Here is a 21,200-nt window from a genome sequence, read left to right on the forward strand (position 1 = left end):
CACACGGCCCCACATGAAACTTCCCACATCCCGAGCATCTGGGAGTAAGAGGTCTAACTGAACTCCCTTGCGTCGAAGTCCTCTTGAACTGACTAGGTGCCTGCCTAACAGCCAACTACTTTCCCTCTCCCTTACCAGCAAACTTCCTGTCTTTCCAGGAAATGGAACTACCAGTTCCCTTAACCTCAGCAACCTTGGCCCTCTTGGCCTTACTCACGATACAGACATCCTCGATGTCCCGACACTGTTGTACCAGTGTCTCGAAGTCTCTCGATGCAGCTCCAGCAATGCAATAAGCTATCTCCTCATTAAGTCCCCTACGAAACTTAGCAGCCAAGAATGTCGGAGTAGGCATAGCGATCCTGAAATGTGCAAACTTGACCAGTTCATTAAACTTAGCCAAGTACTCGTCAACGGACAACGAGCCCTGCACCAATCTGTCAAACTCTCTCTGCTTCCTCTCCTGAGCATCATAAGGAAAGTATCTGCCCAAAAGGCAGTCCTCGAAGAATGGCCACGTCATGACATGACCTTGCATCTCATAGGCATGAAAGGTGTTCACCCACCACTCGTGTGCATTTCCCTCCAGCATATACGTCGCAAACATCAACTTTTGTGGATCTATGCACTGCATCACTTGGAAGATCTTATCCAATGCCTAAAGCCATCTTGCAGCAGCAATAGGATCATAAGATCCATCAAAGGAAGGTGGCTTACGGTTGCGAAAAGCATTAAGCCGACGGTCAATCGTGTCACGGTCCTCAGCGGGCTCTAAGTAGGGTAGCATCACACCAGTAAGCTGACTGGCACCCTCAACGTGACTTTGGCTATCGTCCTGAAGACTGGGTGGAGGCGGTGGAAGTGGTGGTGTAGGAAACTGACCCTCATTGCGGCCAGCCCTCATCTCCTCCAACATGACCCTCATCATGGTCATGTTCGCCAGCCTGTTCGTCTCAAGAACATCTTCTGTGCCTTTCCGGTTCGTCTCTCGAACGGCGTCCATCATCGCCAGGTTGGCCAATCTAGTGGCCTCCTGATCGGCTAGTCTAGCCGCTGCATCTCAGCTAATGCAGTCAGGACAGGATCAGGTTGATCCTCAGTTGTCTCACGGTTTCTCCTTGGCATTACCATGACTCTGCACAAGTTACACAAAGAAGGAGTTGATCAGGCCCATGCAATGTGGTCACAAATGCATCATCATAGCAAAACTCAACATACATGTTTTTTCCTAGAAAGTGCTCTAATACCATAAAATATAACACCCCGAGTATACCCAGTTTTTTTATCATATCATCGTATTAAGCAGCGCTTAATTAAAAATGAGGAATAACTTTTTTCTTTTCAATTATGAAGAAATTAATCATTACCAAGTTGATTACTTAATCACTTTTAAAATATTGCATGTATGTAATTGCAAATAAACAGCTACCTAAACTGAATAACCTAATAGAATAAATAGGTGAGTATCTAAGTCATAGATCTACAACACGTAGTCTAGACATAATCCTGATACATTAATACACCTCAAATCCAAATAAGACATAGTCAATCAATGTGGCATAGACAACCCCCATGCTCACCAAATAAGGCAACAAGGCCCAACAGAGCCTCAACAACAACAACATGATAATAAATATAAATAGGTCAGCATCCAAGCATATCATCATAAAAGCATAATCTCAACTAAGCTCCGGCCTCCTGCTCGTGGGGTGAGATCTCTAAACAGAAATCTCAGTAAGACAAGGGGTCCTCAAGGATTTCTCCACCCCAAGCTCACTTACGTGTGCAATATTAGTTCAAAGAAGGAATATAATATAAGTTCCAAAATCAGTGCAATGCAGCAGAATAATCATGTCATGTGTGTCATCTATTGTACTGGCCAGAGAAATGCAAGACTTATATACGTCTATTTCCTACATTCAGTGCAAGTACTCCTTACACTCACCCACATAATCACCTTATGGCATGTCTACTACATACACAGGCTTACCGTCTAGGTGGAACAACACAAACATATTATAAGCACTTGCACATAACAGCTCAACAGCATTTCAAAATTCTATACATGAAAACACATCATGCATATAAACCATCCTCCCATGGGGTATGGTGGAACCAACAATGGCTAAACCGAGGACACGAAAGCTTACCTCGCAAGCTAACTATCCAAGCCAAGCTCACACTAGCTCAATGCCCACAAACAGCACAATCACAATCTGTTTATACAATAATTAATCATCAATAATCATTGCAAAATTTCATTAAGTGATTAAGGCTTTCCAACTCATTTTAAGTCGTTTCATGCAAATTCTGCAGAAGGTATTCGAATACTCCTCGATGAGTATTCGAATACTCCATGTCTCTAGAAAGTATCTGAATACTTTCACTCAAGTATTCGCATACCACAAAGTATCCGAATACTTTTCCCCCAGTATCCGAATACCACAAGGTATCTGAATACAAATACCACAGTATTCAAATACTACCTAGTATTCGAATACTTATTCAACGGTATCCGAATACTTTTCTTCCCAGAAAAGTATTCCCATACTCCTCCAAGGAGTATCGGACTACTGAAGGATAAGTATTCGAATACTACACGAAAAGTATTTGAATACTTATCAGACAGAATGCAGAAATTTGTGCATTCTCTGCATAAGTCCATATTTAAGGGTCCAAATGTGATCTGGAGTCCAATAACTCCATCAACAGATGTTTATTAACATGTTTTAGACTTAGATTACCAGGCTTTAGCTCAAATGGTTCAAGTTTAACTTTTTAATGGATTAAACAAGCTAAAATCATGAAAATACCAAAGAGGTGGTCATGGTATACCTCCAAAGCTCAAAACTCCGAAAATGAGGCACACTAGGGGTCCTCTACACAGCACCATAACACTGACTTTACCAAGATACGAATTTGATCATCAAGCTTGGCCCTTTATGCTAAAAGGTGACTTATTGAAGCTCAAAAAGCCAAGAACAAGGCAACACAAACCCAAACCCAAGAGGACAGCCCCAAAGTCAGCAACTCCAGAAACTAAAACCCAAAAATGGAGCACATTTTACTCACATAAGCCTTGCACTCATTCCCCTATGCCACAATGATGAAGGAACACGGAACAAATATGGTCATTTAGGTGGAGTTTATGAAGAAGAAGGCTAGAGGGAAGGTGGCAGCTGAAGAGTCTTCAAATTTCTTCACGTAGGCAGCCTCAATATGGCCTAGGGTTTAGAGCCCAATGATATATATAACCCACTTAAATGTAATCGTACAGTATTAGCATTAATAGCTACGCTTATCTTTTTAATCTCTAACTTGGGATTCTGAACCTAACTATTTTTCTAGGATTTGTCATATTTTTATTTTATTTTTCGCAGTACTTTTCTGGTACGCGCTTTTACATAGCCAATATCAGTTCTGGCAACAGTTCTCATTATTTTGACCTCAAACTTGTTATACCAGTCTTATATATTATTCTAGTGACATATGCACACTTTTCATAATTTTGCAGGATACTTCATCGGTACGCTTTTATACCGTGGAGCAGAATCGATATCTTCACTTTTCGTCAGAAAAACGACTTTCAGCATTAGTACTCACTTACCATAATTATTTAAGCATTCTCATAATTATTAGGGTCAATTATGAAAATATCTCATTAATCTCATAATTAATTAATTAAATTCCTAATTTAACGGTGCAAGTTCTTACAACAAATCTTAGAAAAATGTCTAGGTTCAGAATCCAAAGTTTGGGATTGAAATGATAAGTGTAGCTATTAGTGCTAATATAGTGTGATTAAACTTAATACGGGTATAAATAGCCTTGGCACAGATTTTTAGGTCAGTTTTACTCATTCTATACGTGAAGTTTATGAGGTCTTGTGCCTCCACTTTGCCACCCTCTCCCTTCTTCTTGTAAACTCATGTAAAACTCCTCCTTTCTTCTTGATTCTTTCTCTAAAGATTAGCAAACACTTGGGTGTGTGATTGGTGAGGATTAAAGGTTCAACTTTCTGAGTTGGGGTTGCTGTGTGAGGGAGTTTTGGTTGTTGCCTCTGAGCTTGGGTGGTGAATGAACCATTTTGCGTAGCATTTGTATTGCCAGGAAGCCATCTTTTGTTCAAAGAACCAAGCTTTGATCACCATTTTCGTAGCCTTGTAAAGTCAGCCTTGTGGAGCTGCATAGAGAGCTCCAAGAGCACCCCTCTTTTCTGTTTTGAGCTTTGGGGTATGTCCTTGAACCTTGTTTATGAGTTTTCTTTGATAAAAGTTGAGTCTTGGCATGTAAAATGAGATGAGTAGGTAACCAACATAAACACTTGCTCAAATGTGTCTAAAAATGCATGCTTGGGCGTCTGGAAGTGTTAAAAATGGAACCTTGAAGGGATATCTTTGCGAAAATACAAAACTGCATTCTGTCGCGAAATATCCGGATATTTGGCTGGAAATATCCCGATATGGATATCCGGATATTAGGTCATATCCGGATATTGGGTTTGTAAATATCTGGATATGGATATCCGGATATTGAGTTTGGAAATATCCGGATATTGATATCCGGATATGTCCCCGAGAAATATCGGGATATTCTGGGAAAAATCATGTTTAGAGCTATTTTACCCAAACAGAAGCGTGGGTTGGGTTTCTGGACCCTTAATTGATTATTATGAACCTCTGGAATAATTTAATTAAGTCAGAACCAATAATATTGAAGGCTTATGGCTTTGAGAGAAGCCTACGGTCATTAAACGAAAAAGGAAACATTGTCCTAATGCAATCAGCTTCTAGACTATGAATATTAATTATATTGCTGGTATAAACAAACTATGAGAGTGCTGTTTGTGGACCTTGGGCGGTTGTGGACTCTTGACTTGGGATTGTTAACTTGCGAGGTAAGCTTTCGTGTCCTTGGTTTTGCCCATTGTTGGTTCCACCATACCTCATGGAGGGATGGTTTGTATTCATGATGTGCCTTTATGAAATGATGATTTATTGAAATGCCTTTGAGCTGTTAAGTGCAAATGCCTTATGATATGTATGTAGTGTTCCGCCTAGACGGTAAGCCTAAGTATGTAGCATCATACAATATGGTGATCCTGTGGATAGGTACAATCAGCGGCTTGTACTATTGTGGGTTGTAGACGTATGTAATTCTTGCATGTTCTCTGGCCAGTAGGATTTTTACACACATGACATGGTTATATGCTGCATTGCACTAATTTTTGAACTTATACTATTATACTGCTTTTTGAACTTATATTACACATATAAATGAGCTTGGAAAGGAGAGATCCTTGAGGACCCCTTGTCTTACTGAGATTTCTTTCTAGAGATCTCACCCCACGTTTGGGGCACATTTTCAGGTTCAGGTAACTCGGGGGTTGATACCTCGGGTGATAGGAGGCCGGAGTTGAGTTGAGATATTTGATGTTGTGCCGATATGCCTAGTTGTTATGTTGTTTTATTTCCTTTATATTGTTTTATGATTTGAGACTCTGTTGGGCTTTGTTGCTTTATTTGGTGAGCATGAGAATTGTCCATGCCACATTGACTTGATTATGTTGACTTAGATTCGAGTTGTATAATGTATTAGGATTATGGTCCGGACTACGTGTTGTAGTTCCGTGACTTAGATACACACTTACTTATGTAATGAAGTTATTTAGTGTTGTTAGCTGTGTATTTGCAGGTTACATACATGAAATGTTTTTGAATAAGAACTAAGTAATCAACTTGGTTAATATTAATGACGTCATAATTGAAAAGAAAAAGTTAATTTCGCATTTTAATTAAGCGCAACTTAATACGATGACATGATAACAAATCGGGTATACACGAAGTGTTACACCTTGTACCATTGGTAACACTTACATTGGTCAAGCACTATGTGATCTTTGTGCATCCATTAATCTAATGCCCAAGAGTATCTTTACTAAGTTAGGAGTAGGAGAAGCATGTCCAACCACTGTCACCATACAACTTGCTCATAGCTCTTTAGCCTATAACGAGGGGAAGATTGAAAATATATTAGTAAAAGTCAATAAGTTTATCTTACCTACAAACTTTATTGTACTTGATTTTGAAGCAGATAGGGAAATACCCCTAATCTTGGGTAGACCATTTTTAGCTACTGGAAGATCCCTCATTGGTGCTGAAAGAGGAGACTTAACCATGAGGGTTAATGAAGAGCAAGTAACTTTCAAGGCGTTAACGACTATGAAGTACCTAAGTCAAGTGGAGGAGTGTTTTTCCATGGAAGATGCTGATGAGCCATTGCTACAGCAGCATGAGCCAGAAAATGTCAAAGATCCACTAGATATTGCTATAGCAGAAGAATGTGCCAGTGATGCCGAATAAGTCAGGGCATGTTTAGCCTGGATTGATTCCTAACCAGTATTGTCATTAAAGGAAAAATGTTACGAGCCTTTTGATTTGCAAGGAAAAAAGTCACAACCACTAAAGCCTTCAATGGAAGAACCACCAGTGCTGGAACTCAAATCACTGCCCAAACCTTTGAGATATGCACACTTGGGAGAGAATAACACTCTACCCCTGATAATTTCATCTCATCTAACCTAGATGTAAGATAAGCAGTTGCTCAGAATTTTGAGGAAGTACAAGATAGCCTTGGAGTGGAGTATTGTTGACATTAAGGGAATAAGCCTACCACTTTGCATGCATAATATTTTGTTAAAGGAGGGCTATAACAGTACTGTACATCAACAGAGAAGGCTGAACCCTATGATGAAAGAAGTTGTAAAGAAAGAAGTGATAAAATAGTTAGATGCAAGAGTAATAAACCCTATTTCAGATAGTCAATGGGTAAGTCTAGTCCAACGTTTCCCTAAGAAATGAGGGATTATAGTGGTAGAAATGAAAATAATAAATTAATCCCTACAAGGATTGTGACAAGGTTGAGAATTTGCATGATTTATAGAAAGCTCAATGATCCAACAAGGAAGGACTACTTTCCTTTGCCATTTATTGACCAGGTGTTGGATAGGCTTGCGGGAAAGGAGTTTTATTGTTTCTTATATGGTTATTCAGACTATAACCATATTGATATTGCTCCAAAAAACCAAGAAAGACCACATTCACTTGTCCTTATGGTACCTTTGCATTTAGAAGGATGCCATCTAGACTGTGTAATACTCCAGCAACCTTCCAGCGTTGTATAATGGCTATATTTACAGATATAGTAGAAGATATTGTGGAGATCTTCATGAATGACTTCTCAGTTTTTGGAGAATCATTTGACTAGTGTCTTGCCAACCTATCATTTTATGGTTAAAGAAGGCATAGTCTTTGAGAAACATTAATCCCTAAATTAAATTGCTATAATCACTCATAATTTTTTATAAACTTTGACCGAACAACACTACTTAAAATATATTACTCGAAAACTGAGTCACATGTATTAGTAAGTTGCGTTTCATAAGTAACCTTGAATTATATTGTTTAGGTGTCTCGTTTGGAGAAGTATCCGTTTACAAAAAAAATTTAAATTTTTTTACAAATTACATTATATTCTTCCGGGATAATATAGTGTAATGAGTGTTCTCCCAGAGAAGATATTATAGTTTATAAGAGTTCGTAAACAAAAAAGTTTGTAAATATTACCTGCCCCGTCTCTCTTACGTAAAGGTTTTGATGCTACCATATTAGGGTGTTCGCGGTCTGGATTGGATCGGTTTTGAAGCAAAAAACCATCCGATCCAATTCCTTCGGTTTGGTCATTACATCATCCGATCGGTTTGAATTTTTTCTCAAATCCGATCCAATTTTTTTCGGTTTGGATTGGATCGGTTTTCAGTTTTTTGAAAAGCCAAAAAAACAAAACTTAAAAGAATTATTTTTAAAAAAATGACGATGTTTCAAAACATTTCAAACGTTGATCATAATTGGTTCACATGTCTTGTACATCAGTTAAAGGCTCAAAGAGACCAGAGTTCGTCCCAAAATTAATCATCTGACATCATTATAAGATCTACACGTTGATCAGAATAGTGAATATACCAATGACATTCAGTAGTATATTTCTTCCAATTTTGTGGATATCAAAAGTTGGTGTACGGATTTTATGGCAGGTAGGATCAATCAGTCCAAAACATCTTAACTCTTACACATAGATCCAAAGGTGAAATGATAAAAAATAGCATGCATTTGGATAGCACAAGGTGAAAGAATTACATGTTCCCAAGGCCAGATAGTTCTAAGTTCTAACCTAGTATCTAGCTACCCAAGGATCGTGAATTAAACTGCTTCATCCCCCTGTATCTAAGTTCTAAGTTCTAACCTTTGTTATATGTTTATTTGGAGGTTTCACGGAAGAGACAAATGTTGATTTTTGAGAAGAAAGAGATATGCTACTGGTGCCAGAGCGTGAGTGACTGAGAAGAGTGAGAGACTGAGAGTGAGAGGACAGCAAGAGTGAGTTTGGATGGATTAGGTTTAGAACTTTGGGTGGGTTTAAAACTGACGGGCTAACGCACGGGTGGGTTTAAAACTTTGGACCGGCTATTATTTGGGATAGGTAATAGGTATAATTTGGTAAAAAAAAGTTTGGATCGGTTTGGATTGGATCGGTTTTCAATATCAAAACCGAAAACCGATCCAATCCAGTAAATTTTTTTGGTTTTTTTCGGTTTTCGGTTTTTCGGTTTTTGGTTATTTCGGTTTTCGGTTTTTCGGTTCGATTTTTGCGGTTTGAATCGGTTTGGATCAGTTTATGAACACCCCTACATATTAGTCTAATTACAAATAACGTTGAAACACCCAAGACAGGAAAAAATTGTGCTAAAAAGTTTGAAAGTGCAGGGGGTATCAATATGGACAATGACAGCCAACAACGTATGCCTCATTTATTCTCCATTATTTTATTCTAATGTACAGTACAATAAAAAAGTATGTTAGTCAATACCAAAAAAATGTATTTTAGTGTTCATATTTTTTTTTTTTGAAAATAAACAGTAATTTAATTAACTGTTTAATATTTAATTAGTTATTGTTATATTATAGATAATTATGTTGATATTTTTTAGGTTAACGTGTTAAAGTTAATTATACTAAATATTTTTTTAAAAAAAATGTATCTTCCTTCTTTATTTTATAATTTTTAAAAGGATTTTGTGTATAGTCCCATATAAAAGTAAGAATGCATGTATATATATTTTTCTTAAAAAAATTAATATCAAAGTGTACGAATAATATATAAAACAAAAATGTAAATGCGATTTTTTTAAAGAAAAAGATTATAAGTGTAATTGACACTACTCTTGTAAAAGAAGTAAGAGTAATTATTCTTTATAGATATAAAATATAGTTAAAAACAATAACAAAAACTTCATGCCAGTAATAACATTAAATTAAAAATAAAAGTTGCACAGAATAGGCTAATACGATTAAACTCAAACAATCTTTTTTTTAAGATTCAAGTTTATTAATAATTCTTTATTAGTGAGTCATCTTAACCTCTCGTTCTTCATAATTTTTTGTCACACGGGATATAGATATTTTGTGGTTTTCTCTCTCCAGAGTCTGAACAAAATGAAAAAACAAAAAGAAAGCGATTTAACTCGCCACGAAGGGAGAGCCACGTGGTTATGCTCTGTCCTATTATAGTATTATTCCCTTCGTGTCCACAGAAAAAAAAAATAAAAAAAATCTTAACATAATTTTTTTTTTGGTAAACGAATCTTGACATAATTAAATATAATTAATAGATATGTATTAAAAAAATAATTAATAGATATAATAAATCAATAAATAAAGCATTAAAAGTTATTTACCCATCTAAACTCACAATTTTTTTCGAAACATTTTTTTTTTTTCGAAACATTCTTAATCACACATTACTTAAACAAAGTAGCTTTTAATGTGTGTAAAATTGAGACAAATTTTAAAATATATTTATCTTCAAAAAATATCTTAATACATGTTACCTTTAACAGTTAATTTAAATATTTATAATTCTTGAAAATTACCTGTACTTTTCTTTAACCGAAGGGGACATTCATTGTTTTATTCAGAAACAGCAATCATAAAGATTTATGGATTATTTTACCTAAACTAGTGTTTTCTTTTTCACCAAAAAAAAAAAAAATAGTGTTTTCTCAAATTTTTCTAAAACAAGACAAGACAATTGGTGCATTGAAGCATCCAAAGAAAACAGAAACCATTTTCTCCGTCTTTTTTAACTGAGAAATATATCTTCCTCCAAGGAATTAGCACGGTGCATTGTTGCGATTATGGCAAGTATACTGATCGTTTCAAGTAACAAAGTAGTGAATAAAAATATCATTCTCACGAGGATTAATGCGTCAAATACTATTATAACTAGTCCCTTTAATTTGAAAAACTCGAATTGGTTTGGAAAATAGAATAATTTTTTAATTTAAAATAAAACAAAAATTAATTGCAGTAGATATAAAAAATAACAAGAACGCAAGAATTGAGAATTAAATTTAGAATATCGAAACAAAAGCTGCAGTTAGGAATTATTTCACCTTAGATCCTCCTAGAGTAGTTTAAATTAATTTCAATAATAATTTACCTCAGATATTTCAGATAATTCATCTTATACAAATAGTTGGTTAAATCCTAATGTCTTAGTGACTTTAACCCTTTACTCTAATTAGAATCCTAATGTCTTAGTAACCCTCTTAGAATAAGCATTAAACGCGATGAATTATGAAGTCTACAACTCAAGCAAGTCTATGTCTAGATCATACAAGAATTGGTATTTTACCCCAGTCAGGATTAAAACCTCAATATGTCTATTGCGAGCCCTAACCCTCAAATTCCTATAAGAGTGATCAATTCATACAAGGATATAGAAATTCATGCAATGTAAAACACAAATACCGAAATAATGTATTAAAGAAACTAAATTAAACCACAAATAGGATTCACATCGGATCCATAATCTTAACTACATAAATAAATTTAGCCTAACATGTTCATAAATTCAGAATAAAAAGATGTTGAAAGATAAAAAGAGTTCATGATAAAACTTGGTTGATGATCAATGATGAAACTTCAATATCCTTCTCCTCCTCTGGAATCCCGCTCCAGAATTTCTCCTTCGCTTCTGCCTTCTGCCTTCGAGTTCACCTTTCTTTCGTCTTCTGAATCCTCCTTGTTGAAGGCTTCGTCACGTTGTATTTATAGGCTGAAAACTGAGCCTTCGATTTTTAGAGCCAGCTCGCTGAGGAGCTCGTTGAAGCGAGCTGCTCAGCGAGCAATTTCTATTTTCTCGTTGTTGCGAGCAACAGAGCGAGCTTCTCGCTGTTGCGAGCAACAGAGCGAACTTCTACCTGTTGCGAGCAACAGAGCGAACTTCTCCCTGTTGCGAGCAATAGAGCGAGCTTCTCGCTATTGCGAGCTTAAGAGAGCGAGGTTCTCGCTGTTGCGAGATTAAGAGCAAGAAATTCTTTATTTTCTTGATTTTTGATTTATCTTGAACCGGTGTCAACTACTTTCTCATCAGATCAGATCATATCAGTGGTTTGTTTTTTGTAAAACCCTGTGTATACTCGGTTTGTTATCATATCATCGTATTAAGCAGCGGTTAATTAAAATGCGGAACTAACTTTTTTCTTTCAATTATGATGTCATTATTATTATTAACCAAGTTGATTACTTAATCACTTTTCATAAAATATTGCCTGTATGTAAATTGCAATTAAACAGCTAACTACACTGAATAACCTCATTACATAAATAAGTGTGTAACTAGTTGCGGAACTACAAAACGTAGACCGCACAAATCCTGATAGTTTATACAACTCGAAACTACAAGCATACTAACATCAATGTGGCATGGACAACCCGCATGAGTCTCAAATCAAATAACAGTATATCCAAAAGATAAGCATAATAATCATCCAGGAATATCCGCACAACAGCATGCATAAGTCAACTAAACTACGGTCTCCTGCCGCCCGAGGTCTCAACCCCCTAGGTACCTGAACCTGAAAATGTGCCCCAAACGTGGGGTGAGATCTCTAAAACTAAATCTCAGTAAGACAAGGGGTCCTCAAGGATCTCTCCACCCCAAGCTCACTTACATGTGCAATATAAGTTCTAAAAGCAGTAAAACAGTATAAGTTCCAAAATTAGTGCAATGCAGCAGATAATCATGTCATGTGTGTCAAAATATCCTACTGGCTAGATAAATGCAGGAAGTACATACGTCTATAACCTACAATCAGTGCAAGACACCACTTGCACCCACCCACAGAATCACCATATCATATGACGTCACATACTCAAGCTTACCGTTTAGGTGGAACGACACATGCATATCATAAGGCACTTGCACATAACAGCTCAACAGCATTTCAAATATTCAAACATAAAAATACATCAAGCATATAAACCATTCCCCCATGGGGTATGGTGAAACCAACAATGGCTAAACCGAGGACACGAAAGCTTACCTCCTACGCAATCAATCCAAGCAAAAGTCCACACTAGCTCAAAGTCCACAAACAGCAAAATCACAATCTGTTTTAGACCAACAATCATATCATCATTCATAATCTAATAGTTCAAGACATAACAACAACATTTTCTTCTTCGTTTAATGTCTTTAGGCTTCTCACAAAGCCATAAGCCCGTAATCACTTTGATTCTGACTTAAATAATTATTACAGAGGTTCAACTTAACCAATCATAGGTCCACAAACTCAAAAATTCCATTCTGTCCGAACAGAACAGTGACACTCTCAAAATTCCCAGAATATCTAGATATTTATCGGGGCCATATCCGGATATCCATATCTGGATAACATATCCGAATATTTCACGATAGAATGCAGTTCTGCATTTTCGCTAATATATCACCCAAAGGTTATTCTTTTAACGTTTCCAGGAACTTAAACATGCATTTCTAGGTGTGTTTAAGCTTACTCACCCTTACGTTATTAACTTTAGCTTGTTACATGCATCAAGGTCTATTCTTTCCAAAGAAAACTCAAGACAAAAGGTGATGGTGCTTACCACCAAGGCTTGGAAAAAAAACAATGATGCTCTTGGAGCTCACAATGCAGCTCCATCAACCTGAGATCAAGCAAGGTCCTTTCTCCACAAAGTTAGCTCCTTGAAGTTCCAAAAACTAAGACAATGGCTCTTTCCCCACAAAATAGTAAAGTAAGCCCTCACACACCCGACCTAGTGGTTGCAAAGACTCAGAACAAGGTGGCTCTCAACCTTACAAGACTTGCTCTCAACATCTATGGTGATTCAATGAGGAAACTAGGAGGAAAAATGATCTCTTGAAGGTTTCTATGGTGGAAGAAGAGGATGGAAAGGGTGACAGCCTCAAGCTTCAGAAAAGACTCACGTAGGATCTGAGTATAGCCTAGGGTTTTGGGCCAAAATGAGTATATATAGCCCGTTTAAGTTTAAACACACTGTATTTGCACTAATAGCTACGCTTAGCATTTTAATCACAAACTTTGGATTTTGAACCTAGCCATTTTTCTAAGATTTGTCATATTTTTATTTTATTTTTCGCAGCACTTTGTCGGTACGCGTTTTTGCGTAGACAGTATCAGTTCTTACGCCAGTTCTCATTATTTTGACTCCAAACTTGTTATACTAGTCCCATATATCATTATAGTAATATATACACACTTTTCATAATTTTTCGGGATACTTCATCGGTACGTATTTATACCGTGAGACAAAACCGGTAATCACACTTTTCGTCAGAAAAGCGACTTTCAACATTATTAATCACTTACTATAATTAATTAAGCCTTCTCGTAACTATTAAGGTCAATTATGGAATTATCTCATTAATCTCATGTTTAATTAATTAAATTTTTAAATTAACGGTGCGGTTTTTACATTCACACCACCTTTTAGGATTTTGTCTGCAAAATCAGAAACATACCTGTCCCGAAACTCGGGGTACTGCCAGAGAAGCTCGTCCTCTCGCTCCCAAGTACACTCCTCAAGAGTTCTTCCTATCCATTGCACCTTGACCATCGGAATGATCTTGCTCTTCAGCTTTTTCTCGCCACGATCGAGAATCTTGAGTGGTCCGACGGGAGTCTTTATGTTCTCCCGAACCTCCATATCATCTGGTTGCACCACGTGCGATGGATCCGCAATATAATTTCGAAGTTGAGACACGTGAAACACGTCGTGGATGTTAGCCAAGTTCAGAGGCAAGGCAAGCCGGTAGGCAACAGGCTCTACCCTACCAAGAATCTAGTATGGCCCAATGAATCTCGGGCTAAGCTTCCTCACTTCGAGAGCCCGACCAACACCGGTGACAGGTGAAAGTCTCACAAACACGTGCTCACCTTCACTGAACTTCAGTGGTCGATGGTTGACATCGTAGTAGCTCTTCTGGCGATTCTGCGCCTGCTTCAGCTTCTCTGTGATCAACTGGATCTGCTGGGTGGTATCTTGGACGAAATCCAAGCCAAATAACTCCTTATCTCCAACCTCATACCATCAGGTAGGAGTCCGACACCTCCTACTATACAACGCCTCGTAGGGTGCCATGCCCAGGCTAGCATGGAAACTGTTGTTGTACGAAAACTCAACCAATGGCAGGTATTTATCCCATGTTGAACCCTGCTCCAAAGTGCAAGCCCCCAACATCTCCTCCAACGGCTGGATGGTCCGCTCAGTCTGTTCGTCAGTCTGAGGGTGATAGGTTGTACTCAATCTCAACTGAGTACCAAAAGCTCCCTGCAGCGCCTCCTAGAACCGAGATGTGAACTTCGGGTCCCTATCATTGATGATACTCACGGGCACCCCGTGAAGCCTCACGATCTCGCGAACATATAGTCCTTTACACCAAGGATGATCTCCAAATTAGCCATCGGCAATCCTATCAGATCCACCGAAAACTCACGTCCATCCCACTAAAACACGACATCTTGATACACAGTGGCAGTATCACACTTTTCTCCGGTGGCGGTAGTCACCCGCAACGGTGGAGAATGCATAGCAATGGGCAACTCAAGCCCCACAGCAATAGGGGTCGCGATGAAAGAATAAGTCGCCCCGGAATCAAATAAAACATCAATTGCAGAACCACCAATGGAAACGGTACCTCGCACAAGGTTCAGAGCTCTGTCCGACTGCTGCCTATCCAATGTGTAAACACGACCGATGGCAGGTGGCACTGCAGGTGCCGCTGTAGGTGGAAGGGGAACCATATGAAGTGGAACTTCCTGAACCGCTGCAGCTCTCGCGGTCGACAACGGACAATATCTGGAGTAGTGGCCCTTCTTTCCACACTGAAAACAGATCAACTGGCCGGTAGCACACGACCCCACATGGAATCTCCCACATCCCGCACAACAGGGAGTAGGAGGTCTAGCTGAACTCCCTTGAGTAGAAGTCCTCTTGAACTGGCTAGGCGCCTGCCTAGCAGCCAACTGCTTCCTTTTCCCTTTCCCAGCAAACTTCCTGTCTTTCTAGGAAGTGGAACTACGAGCTCCTTTCACCTCAGCTACTTTGGCCCTCTTGGACTTGCTCACAATACAGACATCCTCAATGTCCCTACACTGCTGTACCAATGTACCAAAATCTCTAGATGCAGCACCAGCAATACGATCTGCTATCTCCTCATTAAGTCCCATGCGGAACTTAGAAGCCAAGAATGTAGGGGTCGGCATAGCAATACGAAAGTGTGCAAACTTGACCAGTTCATTGAACCTAGCCAAGTACTCGTCCACAGTCAACGAGCCCTGCACCAGACGGTCAAACTCTCCTTGTTTCTGCTACTGTGCATCATATAGGAAGTATCTCCCAAGAAACAACTCCTCAAAGAATGGCCATGTAATCACATGACCCTGCATCTCATAAATGTGAGAGGTGTTCGTCCACCACTCATGAGCGTCTCCCTCTAGCATATACGTGGCAAACATCAGCTTCTGAGGATCAGTGCACTGCATCACCCTGAATATCTTATCCATGGCCTGAAGCCATCTAGCAGCAGCAATAGGATCATAAGATCCATCAAAAGAAGGTGGCTTATGCTTGCGGAAAGCATTCAGCCGGCGATCAATCATCTCTCTATCCTCAACAGGCTCACAATAGGGTTGCATCATCCCAGTAAGATGACCGGCACCCTCTATGTGACTCTGATTATCGTCCTGAGGACTGGGTGGAGGTGGTGGCGGTGGCGGCAATAGAGGTGGTGACGGAGGATACTGGCCACCAGCAGGACCAGCCCTCATCTCCTCCAACATGACCCTCATCATGGTCATGTTCGCCAGGAGATTCGCCTCCAACACGTCCTCGATGGCTTTCCTGTTTGCCTCTCTAACGGCGTCCAGCATAGCCTGGTTTTCCATTCTTATGGCCTCCTGGTCGGCTAGTCGAGCCACTTGCATCTCAGCCAATGCAGCCAGGACAGGATCAGGTTGATCCTCATTTGTCTCTCGATTTCTTCGAGGTAATACCATGACTATGTACTTGTTACACAAAGAATAAGTTGATCAGGCCCACCCAATGTGGACACACATGCATCATCATAGTAAAACCCAAAAGAACAAAACAGATAATTCTCACAACAAACATCCTAAGTTATTGCAATACATACATGCTTTTTCTCTAGAAAGTGCTCTGATACCATAAAATGTAACACCCCGAGTATACCCGGTTTGTTATCATATCATCATATTAAGCAGCGCTTAATTAAAATGAGGAACTAACTTTTTACTTTCAATTATGACGTCATTATTATTATTAACCAAGTTGATTACTTAATCACTTTTCATAAAACATTGCTTGTATGTAAATTACAATTAAACATCTAACTACACTGAATAACCTCATTACATAAATAAGTGTGTAACTAGTCACAGAACTACAACATGTAGACCGGATAAATCCTGATAGTTTATACAACTCAGAACTACAAGCATACTAACATCAATGTGGCATGGACAACCCCCATGCTCACCAAATAAGGCAGCAAAGCCCCACAGAGTCTCAAATCAAATAACAGTATATCCAAAAGATAGGCATAATAATCATCCAGGAATATCCGCACAACAGCATGCATAAATCAACTAAACTCCTGCCTCCTGCCGCCCGAGGTCTCAACCCCTGAGGTACCTGAACCTGAAAATGTGCCCTAAACGTGGGGTGAGATCTCTAAAAAGAAATCTCAGTAAGACAAGGGGTCCTCAAGGATCTCTCCACCCCAAGCTCACTTACATGTGCAATATAAGTTCTAAAAGCAGTAAAACAGTATAAGTTCCAAAATTAGTGCAATGCAGTAGAAAATCATGTCATGTGTGTCAAAATATCCTACTGGCCAGATAAATGCAGGAAGTACATACGTCTATAACCTATAATCAGTGCAAGACACCACTTGCACCCACCCATAGAATCACCATATCATATGATGTCACATACTCAAGCTTACCGTTTAGGTGGAATGACACATGCATATCATAAGGCACTTGCACATAACAGCTCAACAACATTTCAAATATTCAAACATGAAAACACATCATGCATATAAACCATTCCCCCATGGGATATGGTGGAACCAACAATGGCTAAACTGAGGACACGAAAGCTTACCTCCTAAGCAATCAATCCAAGCCAAAGTCCACACTAGCTCAAAGTCCACAAACAGCAAAATCACAATCTGTTTTAGACCAACAATCATATCATCATTCATCATCTAATAATTCAAGACATAACAACAATGTTTTCTTCTTCGTTTAATGTCTTTAGGCTTCTCACAAAGCCATAAGCCCATAATCACTTTGATTCTGACTTAGATAATTATTATAGAGGTTCAACTTAACCAATCATGGGTTCAAAAATCCAAAAATACCATTTTGTCCGAACAGAACAGTGACACTATCAAAATACCTAGAATATCCAGATATTTGTTGGGGCCATATCCGGATATCTTCAACCCCATATCTGGATATCATATCCGGACATTTTGCGATAAAATGTAGTTCTGCATTTTCGCGAAGATATCACACAAAGGTTGTTCTTTTAACGTTTCCAGGAACTTAAACATGCATTTCTAGGTGTGTTTAAGCTTACCCACCCTTAAGTTATTAACTTTAGCTTGTTACATGCATCAAGGTCCATTCTTTTCAAAGAAAACTCAAGACAAAGGTGATGGTGCTTACCACCAAGGCTTGGAACAAAAACAATGATGCTCTTGGAGCTCACAATGCAGCTCCAACAACCTAACTTCAAGGGGCCACGAAAATAGAGATCAAGCAAGGTCCTTTCTCCACAAAGTTAGCTCCTTGAAGCTCCAAAAGCCAAGACAATGGCTCATTCCCCACAAAACAGTGAAACCAGACCTCACACACCCAACCTAGTGGCTGCAAAGACTCAAAACAAGGTGGCTATCAACCTTATAAGACTTGCTCTCAACATCTATGGTGACTCAATGAGGAAACTAGGAAGAAAAATAATCTCTTGAAGGTTTCTATGGTGGAAGAAGAGGATGGCAAGGGTGATAGCCTCAAGCCTCAGAAAAGACTCACGTAGGATAAGAGTATGGGCTAAGGTTTTGGGCCAAAATGAGTATATATAGCCCGTTTAAGTTTAAACACATTGTATTAGCACTAATAGCTACGTTTAACATTTTAATCCCAAACTTTGGATTCTGAACCTAGCCATTTTTCTAAGATTTGTCATATTTTTATTTTATTTTTCGCAGCACTTTGCCGGTACGCGCTTTTGCGTAGCTAGTATCAGTTCTAACGCCAGTTCTCATTATTTTGACTCCAAACTTATTATACTAGTCCCATATAACATTCTAGTAATATATACGCACTTTTCATAATTTTTCGGGATACTTCAACGGTACGTATTTATACCGTGAGGCAGAACCAATATCTGCACTTTTCGTCAGAAAAGCGACTTTCAACATTATTAATCACTTACTATAATTAATTAAGCCTTCTCGTAATTATTAGGGTCAATTATTGAATTATCTCATTAATCTCATAATTAATTAATTAAATTCCTAAATTAGCTGTGCGATTCTTACATTTTTCTAGTGTGAAACAATCTGAAACAACAATAAAAATTAGAATCTTATCTATTTGTTGGCATTTTAATATTCTTCAATATTTTATTAATTAACATCATATTTTTAATCATATTATTATTATTTGAATTATATTTGACATTAAAACACAGTGTTTTTGACACTTATCACCAGTGTTATTAAACACATGAATTCTATCGGGTCACTGGATTAATGAATTATTGGTCGGATTAGAGGATTACTAATTGGACCGATTGATGCGGATGTATAAAAATATATATAAATATGAACAATAAATTTAATTATATTATCCATATCAAAAATGAATTAAATTTTTTTTCACTAAATAAGTTCAAAAATTACCTAATCACACTTTTAAAAGTTCATAAAACACAAATAAATAAAAATACATGCTATTACTATGTCAATTTAAATTACAACTCAAAATCTCCATAAGCATATCTCTCAATAACATTCTAAAGATCAAATGTTGTGAACTAATATTTTTTAAATTCATCTATATTGAAATATGATATATCATATTCTCTTAATTTATTGTTTCACAAATTGCTTCAATATTGGACGCTGAAATTTGAGGTCATTGTAGAAGAGTATACTACTAACAAAAGAAATTACAAAAAAATTTAAAATGAGTTCTACATTTTTTCTTACAAGATGATTTTATTCTATTTTATTTTTATTTTTTTAGTATTATTATAAAAATGCATGACCTGACTGGGTCACTGGTTTTGGCCGAGTTTTGACCGGGTTCGATGCATAGTCGGTTCGATGCTTGACTCGAACCGATCCGATGACCAGTTTGCCGGGTTTCAGGTCGACCCGGCCGGGTCGGGTCGGGTTTCAAAACACTGTTATGTACAACGAGTAATAAATAATTGTAATTTTAAAAACTATTTTTTTCTCTCTCTCCATAAATCGTCCGCTGATTTGGAAAAGAGAAAAAAATCAACCTTAATATTATAATTATGTATTACCGATAATATATAGTGTTAATTGATTACAAGGAGAAGTTTTTTCTCCTATAACAAAACAAGTTCGAACCCTTTTTAATTCAACCAAATCTTTCATCAAATTTTAACAATCTTATTGAAAAGACTAGTCATTAAACAGAAAAGTATTTCCTCATGCAAACACAATAATAGAGTTCCATATTCTTTTTTTCTTCCCACTTTTTTATAGATGTTTCTCTTTTCTAATGTAATAAGGGATAATATTTCTCGTGCCATTAATAAGTGTCAGGCGGGTCCAGGGGAAGCCCGTGGTGGGGGGCCACCACCAATGAGCTAAGGCTACACCAATCGTAGCAAGTGGATCCGACTCCATGTCTCAACCCAAAACCTTAAGGCATTGGGTTCATGGGTCCTTCCACTTATATACTCTTTACTTAGCTCATTACCAACCAATGTGGGACTCATCACACTTGAATATCTCAACAATCTCCCCCTCAAGTGTGAAACTCAACATTGATATGCTCCCCCTCAACCGAGTACCCCAAGCGCAAAGTACTCGACCCGCCTCCTAGCCAATCACCAGGCTAGCTCAAGCCCAACTCGGCTCTGATACCAATGTCATGCGGGTCCAGGGGAAGCCCGTGGTGGGGGGCCACCACCAATGAGCTATGGCTACACCAACCGTAGCAAGTGGATTTGACTCCATGTCTCAACCCTAAACCTTAAGGCATTGGGTTCATGGGTCCTTCCACTTATATACTCTTCACTTAGCTCATTACCAACCAATGTGGGACTCATCACACTTGAATATCTCAACAATCTCCCCCTCAAGTGTGAAACTCAACATTGATATGCTCCCCCTAAACCGAGTACCCCAAGCGCAAAGTACTCGACCCGCCTCCTAGCCAATCACCAGGCTAGTTCGATCCCAACTCGGCTCTGATACCAATGTCAGGCGGGTCCAGGGGAAGCCCGTGGTGGGGGACCACCACCAATGAGCTAAGGCTACACCAACCGTAGCAAGTGAATCCAACTCCATGTCTCAACCCAAAACCTTAAGGCATTGGGTTCATGGGTCCTTCCACTTATATACTCTTCACTTAGCTCATTACCAACCAATGTGGGACTCATCACACTTGAATATCTCAACAATAAGTGGTAGGATGTATCACTTGTTTAAAAAAATAAAAAATAAAAAGAATAATATGAATTTTA

Source organism: Gastrolobium bilobum, unplaced genomic scaffold, assembly GCF_033153095.1.
Source record: "Gastrolobium bilobum isolate Gb01-03AN ecotype WA unplaced genomic scaffold, APGP_CSIRO_Gbil_v1 utg20602, whole genome shotgun sequence".
In the NCBI taxonomy this organism is placed as follows: Eukaryota; Viridiplantae; Streptophyta; class Magnoliopsida; order Fabales; family Fabaceae; genus Gastrolobium; species Gastrolobium bilobum.